The sequence below is a fragment of the Microcebus murinus genome, chromosome 11 (assembly GCF_040939455.1).
Source record: "Microcebus murinus isolate Inina chromosome 11, M.murinus_Inina_mat1.0, whole genome shotgun sequence".
In the NCBI taxonomy this organism is placed as follows: Eukaryota; Metazoa; Chordata; class Mammalia; order Primates; family Cheirogaleidae; genus Microcebus; species Microcebus murinus.
In genome coordinates, this window is record NC_134114.1 from 58,475,031 (window position 1) to 58,495,578 (window position 20,548).

Below are 20,548 nucleotides of genomic sequence, written 5' to 3' on the forward strand. Positions count from 1 at the left end.
TGTGATGGACTTAGAAAAGAGTTGTTGAAGGTCATAGGAATTAATTCACACTAAACAACAGGCAAATACATCCTTGTGTAAATGAATGCTGATCAGCAGTGGGTTAAGTTATACTGCAGTATTAGATGCCCCTAGAGCCATCACTCCTTTATCAGAAGCCTTGAAGTGAGGTTTGAATTTAAAACGTCATTGAGTTAGTATTTTCTTGCAGTGAGAAAATGCAATTCCTTATTTGTGGGAAGGAACAAATTGAATTCTATAGTAACTTTACTATAGAATTAAGTACTAGAGACTTAAAGGTATCTGATTTAAATGTAAAAAATACATTTATGAGTGGAAGCCAGTATAGGCAGTCAATTGCAAGACACCTTGTTATTATATTCAGGCAATTTGTGACCAGCCCTAAAGTAGAGAAAATAAAATGTTATATGAATGCCCAACCATAGTTAAGACCTTGTTAAACTAAAATGATTCCTTCAGAATGGCAGTTTATCATAGGTTCATTGATTTCTGTCTAAATGAATAATTGCAAACTTCATTAACAGTGATAGATTATTTTAAGTTTCAAGAACAAAAAGATACTAGAGGATACATTGAGAAGAAAACAGAAACAGTGGCCTAACCTGGGCTCATGGAAGAGGAGAAATTGGAATCATTTTCAGAATCCAGCACAGTTCTGTTTCTGTTATTTTGTCACTTCATCAGTAATAGGCTTCCGTTCCTTACTGCTTCTGTTTCTCCCTGTGTGGTGGCTGTTCCACCATTACAGAGACTCAGCTTTTCTCTCTCTGTCTTTGCTGCATCTGCTATTACTGACTTTTTTTAAAATTTCAAAATATTAAGGGAGTACCAATGTTTTTGTTATATGGGTACATTGTATAATGCTTGCCAGGGCTTTGAGTGTGCCCATCACCGGAATAGTGTTCACTGTATTTGATAAGTAAGTTTTTATCTTTCATTCCCACCCACCCCCTTTTTTTAGTTTCCAATATCCTTTACACCTTTTTTTGCCTGTGTGTGCCCATCATTTAGCTCCCAATTATTAAAAAGTAAATACGGTGTTTGTTTTTCCATCGCTGAGATCCTTCACTTAAGATAATGGTCTCTAGTTCCATCCAAGTATTGATTCCATCCAAATAATGTATTGTTGCAAAATACATTATTTCATTCCTTTTTATGGCTGAATAAGTAGTACTCCATGGTATATATGGTATTTATATACCACATTACACAGATGCAGGCAAAATAATTCAAATGACTGGATTTCTTATCAGAAATCATGGAGGCCAGAAAGCAGTAGAACATTTTAAATGCTAAAAGTAAAGATATGTCAACTCAGAATTCTATATTCTGTGAAAATATCTCCCACGAATGAAGGTAAAATAAAGGTATTCTCAGATGAAGGGAAAATAGAATTTGTCACCAGTGCACCTGCTCTAAAAGAAATGCTAAGAAAGAAGTTCTTCAGGTGGAAAGGAACTCAACTTCAGGAATGAAGGAAGAGCAACAGAAATAGCCAATACACAGATAAAATATACATTTTACTCCTCTTAAGTTCTTTAACATATGTATAATGGTTGGAGGAAAATGTAACACTGAAAGGTGGGATTTTGGGTGTATGTGGATATAATACAAATGATGACAACACAAAGGGTGAAAACTAAAGAGATCTATATGGTTGAAAGTTTCCTATATTTGAAGTGAGAAAATATTCTAAATAGATTACAAACGTTAAGTATATTATAATCCTTAGAGCAATCATAAAAATATTATAAAAAATATATAGTTTTTAAAAAGCCAAGAGGAAAAATAAAACCAAAAGGTATTCAAATTATTCAGAAGAATACAGAAAAGGAGAAACTGAGGAATGAAGAAAAAGAGGGGGTAAACAGAAAACAATAGAATGATAAATCCAACTCCATCAATAGTTACATTAAATGTAAATGTTCTAGAAACACCAGTTAAGAGACAGAGTAGGTCCTACAGTAAGCCCTTATTTAATGTTGTCAATAGGTTCTTGGAAACCATGACTTTAAGTGAAACAATGTAAGGCAGATCCTCAAATAACTTCATTTTATTATAATGTTGATGAAGAAAAAAACTGGTTTTTTTATACATCGTTTCACTTAAAGTTGCAGTTTCCAGGAACCTATCAATGACATTAAGTAAGGACTTATCTATACTATCTATTAGAAGTCCACTTTAATATAAGTAAAAAATAAAAGGATGAAAAAAGATATTTCATGGAAAAACTAATCAAAAGAAAGCTGGAATGGAGATATTACTCAGACAAAACAGACTTCAAAAGGAAAATCAACCAGTTTAAAGAGGTAAATTACATAATAAAGTAGACAATTAACTAAGAAGGCTTAATCCTGAATATGTATGCAGCTAACAACAGAGTTTCAAAATACATAAAACAAAAACTGATAGAACTGAAAGGAAAAATAGATAAATCCACAATTATGGATGGAAACTTAAATAGTCCTCTCAGTAACCAATAGAACACGTAGACAGAAAACCAGCAAGAATATAGAAGGCCTGAATACCATCAGCCAACTTGATCTGACTTTTATAGAGTGTGACACCCAGAAAGAGCAGTATTCACATTCCTTTCAAGTACACATGTAATTTTATCCATGATATACCGTACCTTGGGCATAAAACCTTAGCAAATTTTAAAGAATTGAGATAATAAAAAATGATCTCTTACTAACATGGAATTAAACTAGAAATCAGTAACATGAAGATATCTAGAAATTCCTCCATATAAATGGATATTAAACAACACACTTCTAAATAATCCACGGGCCAAAGAGAAAGTCTCAAGGAAAATTAGAAAATATTTTGGAGGTAGTGAAAATGAAAATACAATATATCTAAATCTATGGATGCAGCTAAAACAGAACTGTATAGCGTTACATTTATATGGGAAATTTATAGCATAAAAGTAGAAAAAAATGATCTCAAATCAATAAGCTTCCATTTTAAGAAACTAGAAAAAATGAAGGGCAAAATAAACCCAAGACAAGCAGAAGGTAGTAAACAAAAGAGAACACTAGTGAAACCAAAACCTGGTTCTTGGAAAATAAATGCCAGGACAAATCCTAAATTAAATAAATAAATTAATTTAAATTAAATTAAATTTAAAAAATCAATAAAACTGGTAAACCTATAGCCAGACTGACCAAAGTGAAAAGACACAAAATATCAATATCCGGAATGAAAGATACAAATGCAATACAGACCACATAAGGATTAAAAGAATAATGAGGAAATACTATGAGCAAGCCTGTGCCCATAAGTTCAACAACTTAGATAAAATGAACCATTTCCTTGAAACACAAACAGCTCACACAGGAAGAAGTAGATAATCTGAATAGTTGTATGTTCATCAAAGTAACTGAATTTGTAGTTACAAACCTTTTAGCAAAGAGAATTCCAGGCCCAGATTTAAGGAAGAATGAAACCAATTCTAAAAATCTCTTACAGAAAATAGAAGAGGAAGGAATAATTCCCAACTCATTTCAAGAACCAGCATTACCCCGGTACCAAAACTGGAGAAAGATTTCAAAGATAAGACCAGTATCACGAAAATCCTCAACAAATTGTTAGCAAATTGAATCCAGCAATGTATTTAAAAAAATGGATTGAGACTATGTGGAGTTTCTTCCAGGAATGCAAGGCTGTTCAGCCAATAGAATCCACCATATTAAACTGAATATAAAAACAACATGATTGTATCAATAGATGCAGAAAATGCATTTGACTAAATTCAACATCTGTTCTTGATAACAAAACAAAACAAACTAGGAACATAAAAGAACTTCCTTAACTTGATAAATGGCAACTATGAAAAACTGGCAGCTAACATTTTTAATGGTGGAGAAATGATTGCTTTCCCATAAGACTGGGGAGAAGGCAAGAATACCTGCTCTCAGCATTTCTATTTAATATCATATAGAAGTCCTGGCCAGTGTAATGAGATAGAAAACATAAGTAAGAGGCATATGAATTGGAAAGGAGAAGATAAAACTGTCTCTACTCACAAACAATATGATTGTCTATATAGAAAATGGAAAGGAACCTCCAAAAAGAGATGCTAGAACTAGTCAGGTTAGCATGCAGGATACCCACTTAATATGTAAAAGCCAACCACATTGCTATTACCGGCAATGAGCAATTGAACATCAAAAGTTTTAAAGAATCATTTAGTTCCTTAAAACTGACATACTTTAAAGCTAACAAAATATCTGCAGAATCTGTATGCTGAAAACTTAGAAACACTGATTTAAAAAAATCAAAGAAGAGATACTGTTCGTGGATTAGAAGATTCAATATAGTTAGGATTTTAAATCTCCCAAGTTTATAATTTTAGTGAATTCTAACACAAATTCCAGCAAGATTTTTTATAGATATAGACAAGGTTGTTTTAAAATTTATATGAAAAGGCAAAACAATTTTGAAAATGACTCATCTTATTCAATTTTAAGAATTAAATGTACAAGAATCAAGACAGTGTGATATGACAAAAGGGCAACCACATAGATCAATGAAATAGACTAGAGTCCAGAAATAAATGCCACAAATATGGTCAATTGATTATTTATGACAGGCTCTCCATCAGTGGGCTGGAGTGCAGTGGTGTCGTCATAGCTCAGTGCAACCTCAAACTCCCCTACTCAAGTGTTCCTACTGCCTCCTGTCCCAGAGTAGCTGGGACTACAGGCACATGCCACCAGACCTGGCTAATTTTTTAAAAAATTTTTTGTAGAGATGGGATCTCGCTATTGCCCAGGCTGGTCTTGAACTCCTGGCCTCAAGTGATCCTCCCACCTTGGACTTTCAAAGTGCTAGTATTACAGGTATGAGCCACTGCACCCAGCCATCAGTTGATTTTTGACAAAGAAGAAAAGGGAATTCTTTGGAGAAAGGACAGTCTTTTCAACAGATAATGTTGGAACAACTGGATATCCATATGCAACTAAATTAACCTGGGCTATACTTCACTCCTTGTACAAAAATTAACTCAAAATGTACTGTAGACTTAAATGTAAAATGTAAAACTATAACATTACTAGAAGAAAACATAGGAGAAAATCTTCATGACCTTAGATTAGGCAAAGAGTTTTCAGATATGACACCAAATAGAATTCATTTTAAAAATGGATAAGTGAGGCTGGGCGTGGTGGCTCACGCCTGTAATCCTAGCACTCTGGGAGGCCGAGGCAGGTGGATTGCTTGAAGTCAGGATTTCGAAACCAGCCTGAGCAAGAGTGAGACCTCGTCTCTACTATAAATAGAAATTAATTGGCCAATTAATATATATAGAAAAAATTAGCCAGGCATGGTGGGTGGCACATGCCTGTAGTCCCAGCTACTCAGGAGACTGAGGCAGAAGGATTGCTTGAGCCCAGGAATTTGAGGTTGCTGTGAGCTAGGCTGATGCCACAGCATTCACTCTAGCCTGGGCAACAAAGCGAGACTGTCTCAAAAAAAAAAAAAAAATGGATAAGTGAGTGTTCATCAAAATTTAAAAAACACCTTTGATCTGTAAAATACACTGTTAAAAGAATGAAAAGAGCTATAGCCTGGGAAAAATATTTGCAAATCACATAGCCAACAAAGGACTTACAGCTATAATATATAAAGAACTCTTGAAACTCAGCAATAAGGAAGCAACTGAATGAAACAATGGGCAACAGATGTGAACAGACACTTCCCTGAAAAAGGTACATGAATGGCAAAAAAGCACATGAAAAGATGAGCTGGGCATCATTAGTTATTAGAGAAATGCAAGTTAAAACCATGAGATACCACTGCACCCCTATAAAAATGGCTCAGCACACACACAACTGACAATACCAAGTGCTGGTGATGATATGGAGCAACTGGAACTCTTACACGCTGCCGGTTGGAGTGCAAAATGGTACAGCCACTTTAGAAAACAGTTTGGTAGTTTCTATTAAAGTGAAATATACAGTTGCCATATGGTTTGGCATTCACACTCCTAGCTATTTACTCTAGAGAAATGAAAACATATTCACACAAAAACTTGTAATAAATGTTTATTGTGGCATCATTCACAATGTTCCATAACTAGAAACAGCCCAACTGTCTTTCATCTGGTGACTGGATAAACAAACTGTGGTACCTCCGTACAATGAAATACTTTCCAGCAACAAAAAAGGAACAGACTATTGCTCTGCACAATGACGTGGGTAAATATCACATATGGTGCCAAGTGAAAGAAGCCATTCCCAAATGGTTACATACTCTGTGATTCCATTTAATGACATTCAGGAAAAGGCAAACTATAGGGAGAACTGATTAGGGGTTGCCTGGGGTTAGAGTGGCAGAGAAGGTGTAATGAGGAAACTTTGGGGAATTCCGTATCCTGAGTGTGATTACACAAACCTACACATTTATCGCAACTCATAGAACTGTACATCAACAAAAGCCAATCTGACCACGTGTAAAATAAAAAGAAAACAAAAGTGTTTTCTTTTTAAAAATGATAAAAAGTTTTTTAAAGTGTTTTTTTTTAAAAAACGATCATTTTTAACACATCATCTATGTCAGTTTAACAACTAATAGACTTAAAAAGGGAAGAAATTCTGATATATGCTGCAGCATGGGTGAAGCTTGAAGACATACTAAGTGAGATAGGCCAGTTGCAAAAAGACAAATACCATATGATTCCACTTATGTGAGGTACCTACAGTAGTTAAATTCACACAGAGAGAAAATAGAATGGTGGTTGGGAAAGCAGGAAGAATGAGGAGTTAGTGTTTGATGAGTACAGAGTTTCTGTTTGAGAGGATGAAAAGTTATGAAGACGGAAAGTGCTGTTGGTTGCACAGTAATGTGAATGTACTGAATGCCACTGACCTGAACACTTCAAAATGGTAAACTTAGCACCTAAGTGGACACATAGGTACTACAGTAATAGGGTATTGGGCACGTGGGAGGGGGGCGGATATATACATACATAATGAGTGAGATGTGCACCATCTGGGGGATGGTCATGCTGGAGACTCAGACTTGGGGGGGGGAATGGGCATTTATTGAAACTGTAAAATCTGTACCCCCATAATATGCCGAAATAAAAAAAAACCAAAAAAACAAAGGACATCAAAAAATTATAAAGGAAAAGAAAATGGTAAACTTGATCTTATGTATGCTTTACCACAGTTTTTTAACAGTTAATAGATTATATAATGTTGTTTATTCATAGGTCTTGATTTAGAAATGCAGGTGAAAAATGTAAGAACTCATTCAAATTCATGTTGAGTTGTTTAAAGAGGGAAAAGTTAATCTATTAACTATTTTGAATAAGTTATATATGATTTCTATATAATATGTTGCCATGGAATTTTTTAATCACAAAATAAGTTCAAATATGCTGTAAATGCAAAAAGCTTGCTTCAAATCCTTCTGCAAAGCCCTATGCAACAAGAAAAGCAATGTTTCTTCCTATAATTATTACTGGGAAATCACAGATGGTTACATAATTACCCTGATTCTCATCCTGAGGATACAGGAAAGAAAGCTCTGGGAGAGAGTTGCTTACAAGGACATTATCAGGCTGTGTCTTGGGAGGATTAGAATCGAGCTTTAGAGGGTGTGGGGTTTGCACTCCCCCCAGCCCCCCTGGTTAAACTAGCTGCTCAACAATAAAACTTTTGGCTTTTTCCAACTAGGGCATATCTGAACTGTGCAGGTGAGGCTGTTGTGGTTGTGTGAGAACTATCACTTGAGCCAGCTTAACTCTAGATTTTTAAAAAAGAGTATGGGGTGTTGAAGGGATAAAATTCTTCCTGCACTTAGGAGAGCTTAAAGCTGAGAGAGGGAAAAGGAGATGGAGCCCAGGAAACAGGATTTTTTTATGGGCCATTCTGAACAGTCTTTAATGTTGTATTGTTTATTCTACTGAAAAAAATTTAAGATGAAAATAAATGCTGTTGTACATCGACTTTGTTCTTCAGGCAGCATCCCATCATGGGGTAAATGATGGTAAGGTCTGCCTACTATACTTTTAATGGCAACAAAAAACTTAAGCAAGACTGCAGTCTTAGAAAAGCCTAATGCGGAGTCACAAATGAGCACAACCATATTGAAGTGAGTAATGGCTAAATCTGTCTTTTTGGTAGATTCTGTTATTATTCAAAATACTTGTTGGCCTTATCTGAGTTCATCTTCCTGCAGGAGGATTATACTTTCTGGCTGTTGAACTCTAGCATGGTCAAATGGCTTGCTCTGGGCAATAAATTGTAAGTGGAAGTGACCTGTGTCACTTTGAAGCAGAAACATTAAGAAGTGGCACCTGGTTCCCTGTGTCTTTTATTCCTCTGCTGCAAGACCAGTTGTATCCCAGATAAGACCTGCTCTGTGAGCCTGAGTCTGTGTGTGAAGCAGATTTGCAGCTGATCCATCATAGACATATAATGTGAGCCGAATATAAACCTTTGTTTTCTTGGGGTTATTTGTTCCTACAGCTTAATTTTAGCCTTTCCTGACTGTTGTATTTTGCCATCCAAATAATAGAAAGATCACAAACATTTATGTAATTTGTATAACATTTTGCTTAGGCTTTTTATGTACCTAATTATTCTGTCCTGAAAGCCAAATTACTCAATTTCCTTTTTGTTCCTTGATAACAGAATCCCGACTTCACTCTAGCTACAATATGACCAGTGTCAGCAATGTGCCCGACTACAGTTTGATAATTCTAAGCCAATCATAGCAACTCAGTTCTCTCTTGGAAGGAATTGATCTAGGGCTGAGGATGTGACCCAGTTCTGAACAAGGAGATTTAAGGGGAATCTGCCCAGGAATCCAGGGGAATTTTTCTTTTCTAGTAACAGTAGCATGCACAGAGAAAGCCTCTTTTGTCCTCTTACCTCTGCTTTCAGCTTCAAAAGCCATAATGTGTAAGAATGTGATACTTGAACTCTGACCATGAGGATAAACACTGAGAACAGTAGAGTCCAGGAGAGAAAGAGCTGGGGCCCTTGATGACATAATTGAACCATCAAATTATTCGATGGACTGCCTACCTCACCTTCTCAGTGAACTGTTAATGTGCTCATGTTTTAAGCCATAGGTCTGATTTTTCTGTTTTCTTGCTGCCAAAAATGTCCTAACTGATACAACCTGTGTGGACAAAGCATTGTTCACTTGGCCTGTTTCACAAGGAGTTCATCTTTAGGGCTGCCCCAGATAGGCATTGGAATTACCAGTTCTTTAAAAAAACTATAATGGAAGTAAAAGGATTGGGGGATTTTACTTGATTTTACTGCCCTCGTGCAGCTCAGACCTTGATGCAGTCCTCCTTGGTGTACTTACTGAACAAAGCTCTCAGCTCCCAGTGGCCGTTTGTTGTAGGGTCCTTAATCTCTACTTAGTCCTAGAAGCTACCTAGACCTGGGTTTTTTTTTTTTTTTTCCAGGACTTTACCCCCAAACACTAATGTGTAATTTCAAAAACAAAAGACAGACGAGACAGAGGAGCTGCCAATACCCCTGCCTTCAGCTCTCTCTCTATCCATATTCTATCTGAATGCTGCAACATAAATGAATGCAAAGGGACTTCATAGCTCAAGCCCCAAAGACTACAATGCATGCCACTCCTCTGAAGCAAGGATATTCTCCCACTCCCAGTCACTGTCATGAGCAGCAGCAGTCACCACAGGGTAGATCATGGACTCAGGCAAGTAAGCCGGCATCTAAATGTGCAACAGAAGTTTGGTCTTTTCATCGTTTCTTGGAGCAGTCTCCATTTAGGCATTCTATCATCTATTATTTCCAGATGTTCCTTGTGTTTTTTTCTAGTTTTTATTTCACAAACCATGTTTTGCTACTCTTAATCTTTTTCTTATGTCTGTGTTTGTGGACCCTAGAAAATGTCTCAGAAGTGTGATCATTCTTTAATTTTTCTTGGTGTCTTCTTTTTATCATAGCAGAGTATGGTGTCTGGATGTCATATTTAGGAATCTGGCTTTAATTTCAGGGTTCTGGAAACACATAACAAGTATCTCAATTGTTCTAGCATTACTTTCTTTTTATCTGTTTTACATAGTATATTTCATTTTTGCCAAAAATGTTATTTAGATATGTGGGTTTGTGCTACCATATACTTCTTTCTACCTTGTTAATAAGAGAGAAATATGCAAAACTTGTATAGTCACTTAAATCAATCCTAGTAACTGCTTCAAAAAATTCTAAGAACAGTTAAGCTGCTGTTAAAGCTAATACAGTGTTTTTCTAAATGGTCCAAATTGATCTTCATCAAAGTAACTTCCTCTTTTTAATTTGTACTATGCCATTTTAATTTGCTTCATATAAATTAGTTACTAATTGACTGTGAGATATTTGGAGTTTTTCTCCACTTTCTGTTTCCTCTCTTTTATAGTTAGATTGCCCCTAGGTCAAGTTTTGTTGCTACTCAGCACCTGTGAGTTCTTAGCATTCTTTCTTAGATTTATGCCTTGAATAAGAAGAGCTTTACTAAAAATATCTGTTTCTGCACATTGTCCCATAAAAATTTTCTTTGGATGCTAATGCATCAAGCTCTTACAGAGTGTAATGGTTACTTCACCTTGTTGATTTATTGTGGGTTTTTTGTTGGAACATTTTCATTCTTCCATCAGCTTACAAAAACCTTGAAACATCTGTGCAGATACATGCAAGTGAAAAGCACATTTAACTAATTTGTTGCTGCATATCATGTGGCAAATAAAATTCAAAGGCCCTCAACATTCCAGGCAGCCCCAACAGGGTACAAATGGCTTGTGTTCTAACAGTCTGTGTGCTAGCTGGTTATTTGAAATGCATTTCCCCATGGAAACAAGGTTGAGAGGAGCACTTATGTTTCTAGGTTAGCTCATAAAAGCCTGTCTCATCGAGAATAGAACTAAAGTTCTGTACATTGCAATGAATAAGAGCAGAATATTATAATAGTGGTAACTTAAGTAGCCAGAAAAGCAACACAATTGAGTAAGAAAGAAGCTTTCAAAAAGATGTGTTGAATGCTAATTGTCAAGGAAAAACAAACATAACTAGGTGGGGACGTAGAGAAATACTCTTATGAATCCCACAGGGACAATAGAAGGAAAAACACCACTAGTTTTACTTATTATATCTGTTTCTCTGTAAAATAAAAGTAAACAGCTTGATATGGTTTCAAGATATTCTTCAGTAAACATTTTCTAAAAATAATGAGGTAAAAGATGCAAATATAAATTTAATAAGAAAGTTTTAAGAAATGAAAAAACATCGTGGTATTTTTCTTGCTTAAATTGTATCAAAGACATTTTTTATTTCATCAAACAGTCATGATTTCAGTCTCCTTCAGTCCTTTCATTAATTGAATAGATTGAGTATTGATCATCAGTAGATGATCAATGATGATCAAGTGATGGGCTGCTGCAAGCTCTGAATGGGGTATAGCAGCAAACAAGGGACAGAAGTCTGGTTCGTTGGTTTATAGAATGAACAACGTCTGTGGCAGAGATTTTCCTGGAGAGATTTTCTTTCCAAGCAAGAAAGAGCTGAAAGAGGAAGAGAATTACTGGACACATGGATGGGAGAAAGAGCTCCTGAGAAGGAATGAACTGAGTTGGGATGGGAGAAGACACGATGGAGAAGGTAACTCCAGAATGTCGGACCCACTGGGGAGAAGAAAAGAAAGTAGAGGCGGACCTGAAGTGAGAAAAGTGAGAAGCAGCACAAGTAAAGGGAAGGAGTTGTTTGGCAGGATGGATGTTAGAAACTATAGGAAGTGAAGCACAGGGAAAGGCTAGACTGATTTTGCAGAGATTTAGCTCAGATAAATTACATGGTTTCAAACAATAAATCATAAGGGATAATTAGAGAAATGTCTAGAAATTTCAATTCAGATCTATTTCTTCACCATAAAATGTTATTTTATATTTGTTATAATGTGATAATGTATAATTATAAATTGTCTAGTACATTTGGGGGCACAGAGTTGGGAAAAGCTAAGTATCTGGGACCCCAAGAGACAGTGAGTGAATTAAGAAGTGGCCCCCTTTAGGGTGATTTGGAGCTGAGCTCACAAACCAACACCTTGCTCACCCCATGCATAGCTGCCTTGAATTGCAGGTACTATTGATGATAGGTCCTCATTTTCACTTTAAAGAGTTCTTAATATTTTTTGGAAAGATATTTAAAGAAGTTTGGATTCACCTAGTTGTACCTCTGTCCAGGTCCTGTGCCCCTAGAAAAATGTCCCACCGTAATAATCCCCTTAAAGGGCCACAGAAGCACAGGGGTTAAGAGCAAGAGTGGGGCCAGAAGGCCTGGATTTGAATCCTGATTCAACTGACACAGTCATTTCCTAGTTGTGTTGTGACTTTGGCCAAGTTACTTAACTTCTCTGGGCCCTATTCTTTGTATATACAATTGTATAATAATGGTGCCTAAGTCACTGGGCTACTTTGGAAATTGAATGGGCGAATAGATGTGAAGGTCTTGGAAAAATGCCTGGCTCTAACTAGTGTTAGCTTTAAAAAGCAAAACAAAACCAAAAAACCTAATTTTTTTTTTTTTTTGAGACAGGGTCTCACTTTGTTACCCAGGCTAGAGTGAGTGCCGTGGCATCAGCCTAGCTCACAGCAACCTCACACTCCTGGGCTCAAGCAATCCTCCTGCCTCAGCCTCCCAAGTAGCTAGGACTACAGGCATGCACCACCATGCTCGGCTAATTTTTTCTATATATATATTAGTTGCCCAATTAATTTCTTTCTATTTATAGTAGAGATGGGGTCTCGCTCTTGCTCAGGCTGGTTTTGAACTCCTGACCTTGAGCAATCCGCCCGCCTCGGCCTCCCAGAGTGCTAGGATTACAGGCGTGAGCCACCGCGCCCGGCCAAAACCTAATTTTTTAAAAAAATTCCTGTACTGGTTCCTCATATTAACAAAGACAAGTGCGTATGTTGCTGTATGCACACTTACCTTCAAAACATTCCCGTAAATACTTGCCAGGCTGTGAATAGTTAGAAGCTGGCTCAGCCCCTTTGGCTTAGTGGACCGCCACCAGTGACTGTCAGAGGAGCTCCAAGACTGTCCTATCTAAACATGGTTCATTCAGGTCCTTCACTAGACCAAATGTGTTGGTTGCACTTTGCTATAGCAGTATTAGAAGCTGCATATGTTAAGTGTCCCTGGTCTTTCTACTCAAAGATGGTGATGCTATTTATCTATATATGGATGTAGCTGAATTTCTTTTAAGTCAGTCCATGGAGTGGGGGAAATAACCTGCAGAACTTTCCCTTTCCCTTCTTTCCCTTCTTAGCAGAGACAGAGATGTCTTCCTTCTAGCAGAATTTATGTGGAACAAGAAACTGACTCTATAGCCAGGTCTGGTCTCACACAAGCCAGTGATGTAACCAGAGTTCATCCTTGGGACATTTCCCATCTGGGCTTTAAGCCCTAGTCACTATACATAACCCCCATAGCCCACCTATCCTCAGCTCTGTCTTAAGGAAATCTATGAACATATTTTAAACAGGTAAATATTACAGGCCCAATATACAGCTCCCTTCCTCTGGAAAGCCTGCCTGCCTCTTGTTCTTATGCCATGGAAGGCCTCCTCTACTTCCTGTCTCTCTGCATTCAGATAAAATATGCCTAATTGTAAAGGATTTTTTTGAGGGAGAGTCACCAGTAATGTAGTGGACATCAAATGGGATCAAAGTTGGGGAAGGAGAAAAGGAAGAAAAGGTAGGATAAAATCTCAAGAGCAACAAAGTAGTGGGGAGAAACCACAGGGAAAAAAGCATTAGAGAAAGAGAGGAAGGAAGAAAGAATGGAGAAGAGAGTTAACTACTTTTGTGATCAATGTCATGAGAAGCAAGTTGAACAGGGTAGGATTTAAGCAAGAGTCCACTGGCTTATTTAGGAAGTCAGGTAGGGAGGCTAACTAAAAACACCTTAGTCTTCAGCCACAATAAGGTAACAATATGCTTTGTTACACTGGAGGCATAGCAGAGACAGAGATATTAAGTCAGTAGAGGATGTGGCCCAAATTGTTGGTCAGGCAGGCTCTGGCTACTTAAGCCAATTAGCCAAAGGTCAGCACCATGGATAGTCCCAAAGGTGGTTACTGCGTAGACTCTGGAGAGAAGCAAAAGGAACTCTTAGTATTTGGTGATAGATTAAAGTATATATTTTTATTCTACCCCTGAGACAAGGCTATCTTGGTTCTGCCTATATACAAATACAACAAAACATTTATACTACTTACTAGTGCTAAATAATGACAAAGGAATAAGATAAAGCCCTCTGCCCTCAAGAACCTTTTTTTTTTTTCTCACATGCATGGTTAGTGTTTTATTTTTTGAAGAATGGTTCTAAATCATCACACTAAATCAAGCTGAAATGTAAAGTTTAAAATAGACAGTTTTATAAGGATAAGTTATAACATATTTAATGACTGTTCACTCTACAAAATCTTGATCTTAGAGCTTATGATACACCCAGTTGGCAGTAGCACCCAGGTTTTCCAAATAGCCAGTCATTTTTCTTTTGTCTGCATAGATTTCTTCTCATTAGCTGCCTTCTGCTTTTGTTGCATGATCTCAGAGTCCCTCTGCTTTCTCTGAGAGGTAGTCAAGCTATCCTCTTTTCTTTTTCCCTTGCTAATTTCCTGGGTTTTCTTCATATTTTTTGGCGGGCAAGTTCTCGTTGATTTCCACGGGCCATTCCAACCGCCAGACGGATCCTGGAAGAGAGCGACACGGAAAGCAACGGCTCCCTCACAAGCCCAGCTGCCGTCACCACTCGTCGCTCGCGAAGGCTGAGCTGGCGTGGGCCCTTGAATACTACCCCTTGGATAAATAGAAATTTAAAATAATAATACATAATATTTATTGATCAATTACCAAATACCAAGCACATAATTCTTTTTTTTTTTTTTTTTGAGACAGAGTCTCACTCTCTTGCCTAGGCTAAAGTGCCGTGGCATCAGCCAAGCTCACAGCAACCTCAAATTCCTAGGCTCAAGTGATCCTTCTGCTTCAGCATCCCAGGTAGTTGGGACTACAGGCATGCACCACTGTGCCTGGCTAATTTTTTCTATTTTTAGTTGTTTGCTTAATTTCCTTCTATTTATAGTAGAGATGAGGTCTTGCTCTTGCTCAGGCTGGTCTCGAACTCCTGAGCTCAAGTAATCCTCCTGCCTCGCCCTTCCAGAGTGCTAGGATTACAGGTATGAGCCACCGTGCCTGGCCCCAAGCATATAAATCTAACTACTGTACATAAATTACTTAATTGTCTCAACAACCATGTGAAAGAGGCATTATTATCCTTAGGAGAAAGCTGAGGCACACAGAATTTAAGAAAATTTCTTTAAGTTACATAGCTTGTAATAAAGCCAGAATTTAAACCCAGACATTTTGACTGTAGCATCCATACTTTTAATTACAACACTATATTGTCTATATGTCATAAGAACACCATGTAATAGATGTCATCTATTATATGCATTGTGCAGAGATATATGTAAGTATAGGAGGAACATATGGGAGATGCACTTAAATCAAAATTGGGGGTGGGAGTGGGAGGAATTCAGGGAAGTCATCTAGCAGAGGTGGCATCTAACCTGAAAAAGTCTTGAAAAAGGACAAAGTAGTCATGGAGAATGTATGGCAGAAAGCACAGCATGTTCCATCTTACAGTGCCAGGCCTGTTGGAGGTCTGAGCTACCAATCAACTATCCCCTCTATTCCTCAGATTCTAACTGGTGGATAATGTATTCAAGGAACTAAATGAAGACCAAAGTGTGAGGTTTACCTGATTCCTTCTGAAGCACAGATCTCCCTGGTGGAGGTTTGGAAAATACAGATAGAATGAGAGATTGGTCATGTTGCCTTTGCATTCCTGTACTGCAATCAAAAATGAATTGAAGTTTCAGTACAGCTTCTGAACATATAGTCAATATTCAATAAACAATACCCTTTAGACACAGAAATCCTCAACAAAATACTAGCAAAACAAATCCAGCAATAAATAAAAAAATAATGTCATGACTAAGAGGAGTTTGTTGCAGACATAAAAGGCAGATTTAACATTTGAAAACAAACAATATAATTGGCCCTATTAACAAACTAAAGAAAAAAACCATATGACTATCTCAGTAGGTGCCAAAAAAGCATTTGCCAAAAGTTAGTATCCATTCATGATAAAAACTTTCAGCAAACTAAGATTAGAAAAGAACTTCCTAAAAATGATAAAGGATGTCTAAAAAACCTACAGCCAGTGTTCTTAATTGTGAAAGACTGAATGCTTTTGCCTTAAGATCAAGAACAAGACAAGGAAGTCTGCTCTCACCACATCTATACAATATCTTACTGGAAATCTTAGCCAATGCAATAAGTCAAGAAAAAGAAAACGCATATAAATTGGAAAGGAAGAAATTAAATACAGATTACATGGTTGTCTATATAAAAAAAATTCAAAGAAATCTACAAAAAAAAAGCCCTAGCACAAATTCAGTTAGTTTTGCAAGTTGTAGGATACAAGGTCAATATACAAAAAATCAATTACATATAATTTAATTCAATTTTTTGTATAAAAAATTTTAATCCAAATTAAAGGACAGTACCATTTACAATACCCTAGAAATGAAATACTTAGGTACACATCTAACAAAATATGTGCAGGATATTTATAGTGAAACTACCAAACATTGATGAAAGAAATCAAAGGATACTTAAATAAATGAAGAGAATACTGTGCTTATGTATGGAAAGACTCAATTTTGTTAAGACATCATTGCTCCCCAACTTAATCTATAGATTCAATACAATCCCAATCAAAGTCATACCAGATATTTTTGTAGATATGACAGACTGATTCTAAAATTTACATGAAAAGGCAAAGGAACTAGAATAGCTAAAACAAATTTGAGAAAGAAGAATAAAACTGAAAAACTGATCTATTTTAAGACTTGCTATGAAACTAATCAAGACAGAAAGCCCAGAAATAGATGCCACACAAATGAAGTCAATTCATTTTAGACAAAGATGCAAAGGCAATTTAATAGGGAAAAGATAGTATTTTCAACAATTGTTGCTGTAAAAATTGGACATCCATTTGCCAAAAATTCATTTGCCAAAAACATATACCTCACTCAAACTTTAAATAAAAATTGACCCAATGTGGACCATAGACCTAAATGTAAAACATTAAGCTATAAAATTTTTAAAAGAAAACAGCAGAAAGTCCTTATGATCTTGGGTTAGGGCAAGAGTTTTGGTTTTTGGTGTTTTTTTTTGTTTTTCTGGAGACTGGGTCTTGCTCTGTCACCCCAGCTAGCATGCAGTGGCATCATCATAGCTCACTATAACCTCCAACTAATGGGCTCAAGCGTTCCTTCTCCTCAGCTTCCCAAGTAGATGGGACTACAGGTATAGGCACCACAACACCTGGCTAATTTTTCTATTTTTTTGTAGAGTCAGGGTCTTCCTCTTGCTCAGGCTGGTCTCAAACTCCTGCCCTTAAGCAGTCCTCCCAAAGTGCTAGAATTATAGTCTTGAGTCACCATACCTGGCCTAACCCAAGAATTTTTAGATATGATATCAAAGCATGAACCATAGAAGAAAATTTGCATAAAAATCAGAACAGACACTTCAGAGAAGTGGCTGCATCATTTTACATTCCTACCAGTGTCACATGAGGGTTCCAGTCCACATCCTTGCAAATACTTGTTATTTTTAAGAAAATTATTATAACCATCATAATGGTGTGAAGTAGTATCTTACTGTACTTTTGGTTGGCATTTCCTAATAACTAATGATGCTGAGTATCTTTTCATGTACTCATTGGCCATTTGTATAACTTCTTTTGAAAAATGTCTATTCAAATCCCTTGCCCACTTTTTAATTGAGTAGTCTTTTTATTGTTAAGTTGTAAGTGTTCTTTATATATTCTAGACTCTAGATCCTTATTAGGTATATAATTTTGTGTAATAAAAAATTTGGCTGGCCTTTGTCCCTATTTTCTGAGAGGTAACCTCTAAACCCTTGGAATTTCTCAAGTGATAGGAAAGTTTTTCTTATTCATGGTGGGCACCTCAGATCATACCCAATAGTTTGTGCTAAGGAGGTGATTCATAGTGGGCTCCTTAAGCTAAAATAAACTGAATCACTTTGATAGAAACCATTGGATAAGGTATCCATTATTGACTTAATTGGGTTATTTTCCTTTTTCAGTTATATATTCAAATTCAGAGACATAATGAATTACAATTAAGTAACAATGGTTTGCAATTGGTAAGTATGACAGGTTTACCACAATCTCTCATAATATCTCTTTATATCTCAAAGGCAGTTTTTGTCACCCTTTAACCTTCTCAATCCAGGCAAAATAACTCTAAATGCCTCTTTCAATTTCTTTAAGATTGTAATTCTGGTGTATGTCCTTTTTTTCAGTGCTTAGATGATTGTATTCTTTTAAATTATAAAGACTGTCTCCTAGTTCATGTTATGTAGGAATTTCCTTAGTACAGTATATTATGAGAAGTAAAACATGCCTTTAAAGAAAATGTAAGTAATACAGTAGTCTCCCCTTCTCTGCTGTTTCACATTCCACAGTTTTAGTTACCTGGAGCACAGCACAATAAGCTATTTTGAGAGAGAGAGTGTGATAGAGAGAGACCACATTTACATAGCTTGTATTATAGTATGTTATCATAATTGTTCTATTTTATTAATTATTATTAGGTTCTTACTGTGCCTAATTTAAAACTTATAAATTAAACTTTACCATAGTTATGTATATATAGAAAAACGGTGTATATATAGGGTTTGGTACTATCTGCATTTCAGGCATCCACTGGGGTCTTGGAATGTAACCGCCATGGATAAGAGGGGACTACTATATGTTAGTTTGGATTATAGGAGCAATCAGCTAGTAGCATAAGTAGAAATCATGTACGCTTGACCTTCTTTTATTTCTTAGATCCCCAACATTTAACAGTAAATCTGCTATCTATATAAGAAATAAAACCTGTGTTTACCTGGAAAACATGACAATTTCACTGGGTTTCGAAAGACAGCATTTTCCACCTTGCACTGACATTTAGAGTCTTCCTTTTTGCCCTGAAGTGTCCCACTTTTTTTGGTTACCTGATCGACACAATGATATTGTTTTGAACACTGAGTGTACTGGGTACAAAGGGAGAAGCTGTCAGCTTAGGTGCACAAAGCAGTTTAGACTGATGATTGCAATAGATTTGTGTGAATTTGCCGGTACTTTGACTTTAACCCCTCTCCCCTCAAAGATCAATGAAACTAAAATAAAAATATAGTGATAAACTGGGCAAAAGAGAAGCCTGCCATTCAGCATTAACATCTCTGAGGGGGCATTGTAGAGCTATACTAATGCAGGGGAATTACATTTTTTAGAGAATCCTAAATTATAAATCAGTTCTTAGAAGATTACTAGTCATTTTTATTGTTTATTATATTTGGGGTACTATCTATTTTTTAACATTTTCATAGTGAACATCTACTTTTTTGGTGTTTTTTAATTGTGGTAAAGTATAGTGAATGTCTACTTTTATAATTAGATAAATTATGATGTTTCCATTTTGGAATAATTGAAACTTTATTGATGGAAGAATCTTTGCTGTGGCTTGCATTAAGACAAGTTTACGTAAGGGATGATGGAGTAAACATACACATATCACTGATGACCTGATTTAGTTGCTGCTCTTTTAAAAATCAGGTATGAAACAATATTTCGAGTCTCTGCTAAAAGTCCACATGACCTCTTTCTTGCTCCATTTGTGTTATCGTGGACCAGTCACCCAGCCTCTATGAGTGTCAGTTTCCTAGTCTATAACATGAAACAATCCTTACTTTGTTATGAGGTTTAAAGCACTTAGTAGGGTGTCTGTCATAGTAAATACCAAAAAAAAAAAAAAAATGGAGCTATTTTATTCTGATCACAAAATACCAAATATTTTGTTCATTAACTTTTATGGCCTAATATAGAATTTCTTCTGACATTTTGGATTTTGGACACTACTTTTTCCTATATTTAATGTTTCCAAATGGTCACAGCCTTCAGTTTTCCTAGACAATGTATTTTTTCTCAAGTAGCTTGTGACAGCTGCTGAAAAGAAGGTAAGATGTGACTTTGATGCTATCGTAGCCTTTCGTACAACAAAGATTTACAGTGACACATTTAGGTTATGCATCCGTCCAGGTCACATAGCGGGAACACCAAGTTCCCAAACGGCTGCTTCTCTATTATGGGGCTGTCCCATGCCTGGTTTTTTCCCATTCCTGACTGAGGTTTGAATATCTGAGCATCACCAGACCCCAGGCTGGGTTGGGCTTGGGGAGGGTGCTTGGGCCTCTCTGCCAGAGGTGATAAGGGGAGGAGACTACTGACCTTCTGGGGAAGAAATGACAGGAGTAGTGTGAGAGAGAATAACAGTAAAGTAAGGGTCAGCCCACACACATTAATTGTATGTCAGATACTGGTGATAGCTGCTTTGAGAACTACAAAAGAGAAAT

The 20,548-nt window shown here is 36.6% G+C and overlaps 1 pseudogene; it reads right to left on the reverse strand.

Moving 5' to 3' along the window:
• Positions 1-14,405: 14,405 nt before the first annotated feature.
• Positions 14,406-14,828, reverse strand: LOC105872650 (small EDRK-rich factor 1-like; annotated as a pseudogene).
• Positions 14,829-20,548: the final 5,720 nt, after the last annotated feature.